Below are 11,347 nucleotides of genomic sequence, written 5' to 3'. Positions count from 1 at the left end.
ATGTTAAAAGCTGCAGCACAATGGTCAGAGGCTAAAGCCATTGGAGGTGTGTAGCTTAACATGGTGATAATTGGCACCAGGTGAACAAAGTAAGCACAGAGCGGGGAAAGTGTGGGGGGTCTGTCTGCACATGAAAAATGCAGCTGCTAAGTACTGAAATGACTAAAGAAGTCAAGCTGAACTTAAAATTTTTGTTACATTAGATAGCATTGTACGATACATCCATGAGAGAATATTGAGTACTGACATCTAAATGAATGTCAAGATTTTTGTTAATAATTCCCTATATCCAGTGTTGTCATGTAAAGTGTCTTTTCACATTGGAACGGTGTTTACTGAAACAGCTGTTAAGGTTCATTACTAATGTAGAGCAATCTGACCTGGAACTATCTCTTTAGATACACAGTTGTACTTGCAGTGTTAGGGTTTTACAACCAGTTGTGCCAAGAGCTAATTGAATTACTTCATTCCAAACTCATTTTTGACAAAAATGTTTTTTTTCATCAGAATGTTTGTTTCTGTAGGAAATGTCAATTTTGACTAAATTTTCACGTTTTCATCAAAAAACCGCAAACTAAAAGTGTTTTGGTTTTCAAGAGCCGAAAATTTTCTCTAGTTTCAATTTTCAGGTTTTTTTAGTGTAACTCTGAAAATTTTGGAAGAATTTCAGTAAAAACAAAACCTTTTTTTGTTTTCATCAGAATCTGTCTTGGAAACACAGCTGAGTTATATGAATGCAATTCTCTTACTTTAGTTTTCAAAACATGATCATATGATAACTGTGAATTCACACCTAGCAAGCTTACTAATCATGTTTATATTAATATATACTGCGAAAATCTGGGCAGCTATCTCATATTGCCTCATCAGAGAGTAAAGTCCCTGGAGGAGAGGCTCATGAAATAACATCAGCAGCTTGTGGAACAATGTACTCTGGAGTGTCCTCCACCTATCCAAAATGTACCAACCAGGCCACTAAGATATGGGGTCCTATCTACACTGCAAAAAATCAGTGGGCTGAGCTTCTTACAGGAAGACACCCGCATGCTAGCCTAGGCCACCAGCAAGGGCAAAACAAGCATTAGGCATGTTTGTTTGAGGACACAAACCAAATTTTGAGTTGACCAGGCCTTAGAATGGTTTCAAACTCAGTTAAAAGTTATGGGATAGACAGGATTTTAATCTCCAGGCCTTTTCTGATTGTGTGTCTGTTCACATTTCCAGGTTACTGTACCATGCTGATGAGTCCTAACAGCATGAGACATGTTTACAACTGCACACCTGGCTTGGGGACCAACTTCATTATATTGAGTGTTCCTGGAAGAAGCCCAGACTTTCAGGATTATAGAGAAGCTTTTAAAATAGATTGAGACAAGTTTGTTTGCACAATCTTGTCACATAAATTTATCAACAGGAAGTTAAAGAAAACATTAGCCTGCAGGTGTGGTACAAGAATATTCAGTTGTTAATTAGATTGGTTTTGTGTAACTTTCTGGGGCTTACAGGAGTAAGAAAAGAGCCAAAAGACAGGGAGGGAACTTTCTGTTCCCTCTATAGGGAAAAAAAGGAAGAAACCAGCTGGGGCTACCTTCATTTACAGCAATTATAACATTGCTTACCAGTAATTCCACCTACTGAGTTTTGTTTCGTTGCTTGGATTTTGTTTGTTTTGATTGTATAAATAACTATTATTAATACTATTCTGATGAAAGGGTATAGGAATTTGTGTTCCGAAGTGAGTGGGTTAACATGACTTTCCAGATAGTGGATTTTGGTTTGGTAACAACAAAACTCAAGCTTAATATAGAAGGGAGACCTGACAAAGTGGTTCTTTCTGAACTGGAGCAGTCTGGCAGAGGCCAACTACCCCTTAACTGCTACTGAGTCTAACTGGACCCATGAGTGGGTTTTGTGATGGGACTAAGTTCTGAACCTCTGTAAATCAGAGGATTATTATTTGGATCTGGGGTTAACCTAACTCCTGATGCACTGATTTGGGTTGTTCAGCTTCCTGAATATGAGAGAGAGAGAGAAAGTTCTCATATGTCTTTTTACTGTTTTTCCCCATTTCCCCAATAAAATAAGATACTTCTGATTTTATGTCCCCAAGGACTCTGAGTTCTTACAAGTGGGAAAGAATCACTTAGAAAGGGGACCAGGGAAGCTGTATTTCAGTTTCTCGGAGATGGAAGTAGGAGTAGTGCTCTGGGTGTGGGCTTGAGCCATATTTTTATTTATTTTACAAAAAAGTCCCCTAAACAGAGTAAACCCAGCCAGTATAGCTGCCATTAGCAGTTGGGAGAAGGGTGGCCTTCATTTATGTTTTATTCTCCCTTTTTAATGCATACAATTAATAGTGATAAAAGAGAATTAGAGATAAAATAGAATATTAAGAATTCTGGGCAATATTCAGGGCATAGCTAAGCTGAATTTAGTGGAGGATCCATGGTAGGAGTGAAACATGAGCCTTGGTTTAACTAGGGGTTGAACCTAAGGGCTGCTCTAAATTATGCTGGCTAGAGCAGTCCTCTAGGTACTCTGACTCTGCATCCTCATATATTTACCTCTAATGGGGTAGAGGTGCAGACAAGAAGTGTGGGAAGAGGATCAACCTGCAGATCCATAGGAAAAACAAAACTAATATTATGGGTCTTAGGCCCTGTCTTCTGCTCTGTTTTCTAGGGTTACTGTCCCTTGTGGCTCTGATCTACCTATCCTCTCCAGTAGTGGGGGAGGCATGGAAGGGAGTTAACACTGCTTGTAGCATTTAAGTTCCTAGGTTAGAAATTGAAACACCCAGTATTGTACCACTGAACTGACACATTAAATTTGGTAAGTGGTGGTGGAGTTTTTCCATGAAAGCATCAAGTATTGGCTACTGCCAGAGGCAGGATATTGGACCAATGGCATAAGATTTGTAATTACCATTTTTAAAGAATAAATGTATCTGATAGGATAATTACAAATCTTATGCCGTTGGTCCAATATCCTGCCTCTGGCAGTAGCCAATACCTGACGCTTTCACGGAACTGACTTCCTACTATTTGAGATGTCACTAGAGTAATGTGAGCTCCCTCTTGTGACCAAGTGGTGCTATTGCAACTTGTTAAAGTAACACCAAACTGAGAGGATTCATGTGGCAATAATCCATTCTTTGGAGCACTGCGCAAAGAAACCATATTTCAAATAGTAGAAAGTCAGTTAGTTCTGAGTTGTAGTTCTGGGGGGTGAATGAGAACATGATGCCTGCTTGTCAGCCAAGCAAACCCCCTTCTACCCTAAAAGGCAAGGTATCAACATATAACAGGTCTGCTGGGGAGGTCCCTGAGATGCATATATTCTCAGATGGCCTGTTGTCAATGTCACTGACCCAGCTAGCAGGCAGTCTGTATGCAGAGGTTACAAAAACCAGGGCAAAACTGTCCTTGGTGAAACTGACGGGGACACAAGGACAAGCCCTAACAACAGAAACATCCCCGTTTTTTCAGAGACAACTGGTCACTGTACTTTGCCTTCTTTCCTACTCTCCCTTCTGTGATAGAAAGGGAGCTTCTATTGTTTGTAATAACAGTACATATAATCTGGGAAATATTATTATTATTATAAAATTATTTATTATTATTATTATTATTCTAAAACATTACTTTTATAAAGATCTTTGCAATCTTATGAAACGGCCAAATTCTATCAAAATCAATACAAGGACATTGCCATATAGTATATAAAGGTGTGATGCCACTTATACTGAATAAATAAATAAATATTTCTCCCCATTGCTTATATCAACTGAAAGGCTATTGATATTGCTCTGAATGTATACAGTGCTAGAACTCAGATATATTTTAAATTGCAACAAGTACTCTACAACTGCAAGGGCCTGATTGTCCTTATGGCCTCGCACCTTGTGTGCTCTTTTACACCTGCCATGCAAGTGTGTACTCCAGCAAACTTGTATGAGTGATATTTATATAATATACAACTTTCCATTGCTTCTTTCCTGCTGCAATATTACACAAGATAACATGCATATTACACAATCCTTCTGCTGTCAATGGATTTGCACAAGGAATGAAACTGGCCTCCACTGTGTTTTGCTTTCCCTTCCTCTCTCTCCCCATTAAGAAAATAAGAATAGGAAGATGTATTGTGAAAAATTCAGAGCCGCTCAAAAACGTTTGCATCTGAAAATATACAACAGAACCAAATACTTTGGGTCATTTATCTATTAACATACCAGTGTGGCAGGTTTAATGTGTGTACCCACCAAGAAAGGACATCAGACATTTATGCAACAAGATAGCAAGGAAGAGGCATTGGTATTGGAGCCACCTGAGTAACAAGTTGCTCAGATCCTGAGAACAAAGAAATAAATGGGCAGATTTAGTATAAAAAAAAGAGAGAAATGAGAACAGGTAGTATTAAAAAAACAAGGCTGAAGACTGTTCAGAACACTGCAGAAATTATTCTGCATTCAGGTTCCTCTGCAAAATTAGGAGATAAAGTTTGGTTTGCAAACATCAGTATAAACTATCTGCTCCTAGAAAGGTGATCCTTCCTAACATATGGTGCTCTTCCTGCGGGGTTGCTCTTCCTGCAAGATTTGAAGAATAGATCCCAACAAAAAACTAGTCTTTCCCAAATTGGAAAACCTCTAGCCTAGGCTTGTGGAGCTTGACTAGAAAAAAGTTAGATTCATGGTAATAAACTGATGGCACAACATTATGGTGACTTGCTGATAAATTGTAAAATCTAGCAGAACGTCTCCCATTTCTCAAATTTTCTAAGATTATGGCTTCTCAATTTTGTTCATTCTATGACTTTACAGATATCCAAAATGGAGTTACTGTGCTAGACAAATGGCTTTGGTCAAGGATTCATCAAAATAGAGTTTGAGGCAGGTCTGTAGTTCTCCCCATGGACTAGGTGAAATGTAACACACATTTCTGAGAAGATTCTTCATAATCCAGTTAAAAGGAGGATAAATCCGATAATGTTTAGCAGATGTTAATAAAGCAGGAAACTAATGAAAGCACTCTTTCAAAGTCTTCTTTTGAGGGACTGATATTTCAGTCTGGACAATCTGTGGGCCATCTTTATTACCCACTAAATCTCTGGAGCTGCTGAGGGCCAGCGTTCAATCCCCAGCATGAATTAGATAACCTACATTATTCCAGGCTACAGTAACTCACAGGGAGTTGCTCCTATTCGAATACAATCCTCAGCTGGCCACCTAGGCCATCTTTAAATCAGCTTTGTGTATATGGAATAGAGGCTAAGATCTGGCCTCATGAGTTTCTTCTCTACACAGGATTAATCTGCAAGGGAGGATTTTGCCATGAATGCCCTGATGTTTTGTGTTTTCTTGGCTGTGGCAGTGACATCCATTAGTTAAAGGTGCTAATTATAGTTGTAAATATATTAGGGATGACACAGGAGCTAAATATATATTATGTGTTCCCCCTACTTAAAGGTATTAATCAGAATTCAAGTATGCATGAGCCATCTGCGTGTAACTTGTCACTTCTAGGTCATTCATGACATGTGTGTGATAAATATTCTGAGTTGGAGAATATAATTGTTTTTCAAAACTGACAACTATATATTTGACAACAATTTTTTTCACAGTAGAAAACTTTTTAAGCTTGCTGGCAACTTTGATATCTATGATCATTAGAACATATTTAGTCTTAATAGCAAGTAGCCCATACCTTGTGGATAATTAGTGGGCAGAGTAACTTGTCAGAAGCTGGTAATTAAAAATTAATGTGCAGAGTGATTAATCAGAATTATTAAGAAAGATGGCTCCTGGTTTCTTTTTAGAGACTAAAATACACTGCTCTTAAGAGATTTAATATCCAGCATACAGGATAACAGAGAAACAGAAAATCTCAACTACATTCCACATCTGATTTTCTTAATATTTGTTTCACTTTTGAATTTAGAGACAAGCATTCTTGCAAAATGACAGTCATAATCTTTTATATTCAAGTAATCTCATCAACTTTTAGCCTACATTTAACCTTGTGTCACCATTTGTTAGTGTTTTGGCACTTTTACTGCTCATCATTTGTTAAGCATTGAGAGTCTGATGGTGCAATATAGAAAAATAAACTTTCTGTTTCAGGAGCCTTATGTACAGTAGGGTTCCCACCAGTGTTGCCACTGAAGTACCATGACTTGCCAGAGGAATATTTTATTATTATTTAATAGAGAAGAAAACAAGGGGGTTACTTTGGAAAAATCAGATATGTATGTTTTCAGAAAAACTAAAAGCTGAAAAAATGTTTCTTCTAGCTGCTTGTTTACAGAGAAAGCTGCAGCAAATGTTAATATTTCACTGAGTGACTAGTCCTTTGTCTTTTGTTTTGCAATTCAGTGAACGCTATTGACCTGCGCCTATTTTCTTCCACATCAGATTTATCTGGAAGGCATGTTATCAGTGTCCTACATAATGAGTAAATGATTTTGAAATATACCACCTATTAAACTCACGGACCAAATACGGGGAAAAGAATGTATGGTTGTACCACAGTTCGGATGACTTGCTTAGTAAATCATGCTTACTGTTTATTTATGGAGTCAGTAATTTTAGAAGATGTTAATACATTTTTACAAGCCTGACTATAGCATTTAAAAATATCTAAACATAACAAACCTCCTCCCTGCTCTTTCTTAACTATTATTAAGGAAGACCTTTTTTAAAAATAGCTGTAAACTGTAATTTTAATTAAAAAAAAATATTTGAAAATTAGTAAGTATGTTGTTGTGGGTTTTTTTCAACAAAACAAAAACAAATCAGGAAACTTGCATATTTACCAAAGCAGATTTCTTCTTGTCACATGTCCTTGAAAACAGCTGTTGCCTCGTGGAGTTACTAGCAAGCCTCCCCCAAACATGACATGCTAACCTACTTCCAGGGTATTATTGTCATTTGCTACTTCAGTCTCCTTGGTAATTCCAAGCCATTAGAGTTGCACTGTTTAATCATACAATAGCTTCAGTATTTTGCTGTAAAGAAAAGAATGACAACAGAAAATTGGTCATTGCATTTACAGTAGTATTTGTGAAATACTTCCAATATAGCTCTTCATGACAGAGACTTAATATATCTTTGGTCAGCACAATGGGGCCTAATCCTGACTGGAGCCTCTGGTCACTGACATCATATAAACATTTAATGATGGTGATAATTAATAGCTACATTTATTGATGCAGTGTGAAACCTTATTGGTATTAGAATTTAGCAGAACATTGTTAAGACTGCATGTTGGTGTGCTTCAGATTTAAATTTTTATGAAAATAGTATACACAGGCCAAAAGACACCTAGATGATTTAGATATGCAATTCCCATTGCAATTAATGGGAATTGTGCATTTAAATCTCATAGGTGACTTAGAAAATCTCAGCCTAAAGTTGTTTGCAGACAAAAGATATCCCAAGGAAAGACTGGACGTGCTACTCCTCCTAGCTGCCCTCCCTCAAGTGAATGCCCTGGGACACAGCATGCAAGGCTGGTGAGGGGAGGAATGTAGGAAGAGGCTACACCATCTTTTAGGCTTTGATGAATTACCTGAACAAAGCACAATAAATCGCATGGAATTATAAATCACAAATTAATTACATTTGGTTAGGTCAATACTTTCAGAATGCATAAAAATGACTGAGGAGATTGTGAAATCACTTGACAGGGAGGTGCATATTCTTGACCCTGCCATCACCACTCTCTCTTGAATCAAAAAACATCAAGGCCACCCAGCAGAATCCATAGGTTAGCTGCTCTTTTACATGTGTTCAGGGCCAATAAGGGAAGACCATTGGAAGCAAAACTGCTCTAATTGCATTTCTAAATTATAATTTAAACAATTTCAAAATTCTGCTAAAGTGGATTATAAAAAAACAAGGGGGAGAAGAAATAGAGTATGATCAGAAACAAATTGAGGAAAGGAAAGAAGAACCAGTGCTGCCCTACTTGTTAAGGGTTTGTTTACAGGAATTTTTTGAGAGAAAGTATAATTTCAGCAAAAGTTAGTTTTACAATAAATGTTGCTAGTCAGTGAATATCTTCTGAAAACTAGAGTGGCTGCAAATATTATAGCAGGTATGCAGAACTATGCTTCTTCTGATAACATTAAGCTGAATGCTAAACATTGTGAAAGAAGTACTGAGGACCATGAAGATCATGAAAATATGCCAGAAAATCAATGCAATGAAGACAGCAGCACCTACCCAGAGAGGATACCAGAAACTTTTATTGAAAGCAAAATCCTGCCATCCCAGGGCAAGATATCATGTCAAGCTGGTTCAATGGGTGCCAATTACAGCTGTTGTCTTCATAAGCAAAGTGTTTGATATCAAAGAAACTCTCTTGTAATATCGTGGTTGCCACTAAAGTGCTTGCCATATTTTGGAATATCATAAGCATCTGCTTAGTTTTTTTTCCATTTTGTATCAATATGTATTGTGACAAAGTTTCTAAGCTCGCTTTAAAAACTTTTTTTTTTTTAAGCAACCGATGCTTCAGAAGATGATATTGTCAAATCACGTTTCTTCTCTTTTAGAATGATTCCTTTAGGTCTGGGTGCAGATCTGGCAGCTGAGCTTAGACTCCATAGGAAAAGTTCTATACTGTAATTAAATTCTTTCATTTTCTCTGGAGGAAAATGCATCAATATGAATCTATACCAATACTCTCACCAGAAATCTATACCTCAATTTTCCTCCCTTCTATTCTCTTTTTTTCCATCTCTTCTTACATTCCTCCCTCTCTCCTTTCATCTTTCTATTCTCTTACCTAACTTTCAGGTAACTAAACTGCTGGTCTACAGGGCCTCTAAAAGAAGAACAGGAGTACTTGTGGCACCTTAGAGACTAACAAATTTATTAGAGCATAAGCTTTCGTGGACTACAGCCCACTTCTTCGGATGCATATAGAATGGAACATATATTGAGGAGATATATATACACACATACAGAGAGCATAAACAGGTGGGAGTTGTCTTACCAACTCTGAGAGGCCAATTAATTAAGAGAAAAAAAACTTTTGAAGTGATAATCAAGCTAGCCCAGTACAGACAGTTTGATAAGAAGTGTGAGAATACTTACAAGGGGAGATAGATTCAATGTTTGTAATGGCTCAGCCATTCCCAGTCCTTATTCAAACCGGAGTTGATTGTGTCTAGTTTGCATATCAATTCTAGCTCAGCAGTCTCTCATTGGAGGACTACAAGCTATCAGGAACAGTATCCCTGATAATGTCACAGCTAACCTGGTGGCTGAACTTTGTGATTTTGTCCTCACCCACAACTATTTCACATTTGGGGACAATATATACCTTCAAGTCAGCGGCACTGCTATGGGTACCCGCATGGCCCCACAATATGCCAACATTTTTATGGCTGACTTAGAACAACGCTTCCTTAGCTCTCGTCCCCTAACGCCCCTACTCTACTTGCGCTACATTGATGACATCTTCAACATCTGGACCCATGGAAAAGAAGCCCTTGAAGAATTTCACCATGATTTCAATAATTTCCATCCCACCATCAACCTCAACCTAGATCAATCCACACAAGCAGTCCATTTCCTGGACACTATTGTGCTAATAAGCGATGGTCACATAAATACCACCCTATACCGGAAACCTACTGACCGCTACACTTACCTACATGCCTCCAGCTTCCATCCAGGACACACCACACGATCCATTGTCTACATCCCTCGGATAGAGACAAGCACCTACAAGATCTCTAACAAGCATTCTTAAAACTACAATACCCACCTGCTGAAGTGAAAAAACAGATTGACAGAGCCAGACGAGTACCCAGAAGTCACCTCCTACAAGACAGGCCCAACAAAGAAAATAACAGAACACCACTAGCTGTCACCTTCAGCCCCCAACTAAAACCTCTCCAGCGCATCATCAGAGATCTACAACCTATCCTGAAAGATGATCCTTTACTCTCACAGATCTTGGGAGACAGACCTGTCCTTGCTTACAGACAACCCCCCAACCTAAAGCAAATACTCACCAGCAACCACACATCACTGAACAAAACCACTAACCTAGGAACCTATCCTTGTAACAAACCCCGATGCCAACTCTGTCCACATATCTATTCAAGTGACATCATCATAGGACCTAATCACATCAGCCATACCATCAGGGGCTCGTTCACCTGCACATCTACCAATGTGATATATGCCATCATGTGCCAGCAATGCCCCTCTGCCATGTACATTGGCCAAACAGGACAGTCTCTACGCAAAAGAATTAATGGACACAAATCTGACATCAGGAATCAAAATACTCAAAAACCAGTGGGAGAACACTTTAACCTGTCTGGTCATTCAGTGACAGACCTGCGGGTGGCTATATTACAACAGAAAAACTTCAAAAACAGACTCCAACGAGAGACTGCTGAGCTAGAATTGATATGCAAACTAGACACAATCAACTCCGGTTTGAATAAGGACTGGGAATGGCTGAGCCATTACAAACATTGAATCTATCTCCCCTTGTAAGTATTCTCACACTTCTTATCAAACTGTCTGTACTGGGCTAGCTTGATTATCACTTCAAAAGTTTTTTTTCTCTTAATTAATTGGCCTCTCAGAGTTGGTAAGACAACTCCCACCTGTTTATGCTCTCTGTATGTGTGTATATATATCTCCTCAATATATGTTCCATTCTATATGCATCCGAAGAAGTGGGCTGTAGTCCACGAAAGCTTATGCTCTAATAAATTTGTTAGTCTCTAAGGTGCCACAAGTACTCCTGTTCTTCTTTTTGCGGATACAGACTAACACGGCTGCTACTCTGAAACCTACAGGGCCTCTGAAAGTCAAGCAAAAGATGTCTCAAGTTGGCCCCCCAAAAATAGAGGAACCCAAAATTAGTGAACACATTAAAAATGTGTTCATCTGTAGCTTTTACAATTGCAAAAATAAAAATAATCTTCACTATTTGAACCAAATGAAAATGAATGCATTGGTAACCTGCCAGAGTCTGCAGTGCAGTCATCATGAAGCAATAGCTATGAAAGGCATGAACTGTTTCCATTAATCTCTGAGGGGGGGTGATAGTTACTCTGCAGCCTAATGATAATGGTGTGAATGTCAAAGCTGATCAAAGCACATAAAGGAGGATGATCATACTATGAACACCTACATGATCTATTTTGAATGACATTTCATATTAGCATCAAGAGTTGGTGGAACTTGAATTGTGGCTAGTTTGAAAAAGTCCTGTCCCTTCCCCCACCCTCATATCTGACTTCTATTATTCTTAATATACAGCATTTTACAAAACACATATTCTGATCCTGCAAACGGAAATTTGCCTAACTT

This window comes from Malaclemys terrapin, chromosome 8, assembly GCF_027887155.1.
Source record: "Malaclemys terrapin pileata isolate rMalTer1 chromosome 8, rMalTer1.hap1, whole genome shotgun sequence".
NCBI classification, from domain to species: Eukaryota; Metazoa; Chordata; order Testudines; family Emydidae; genus Malaclemys; species Malaclemys terrapin.
Note: the sequence above shows the minus strand (reverse complement) of the source record.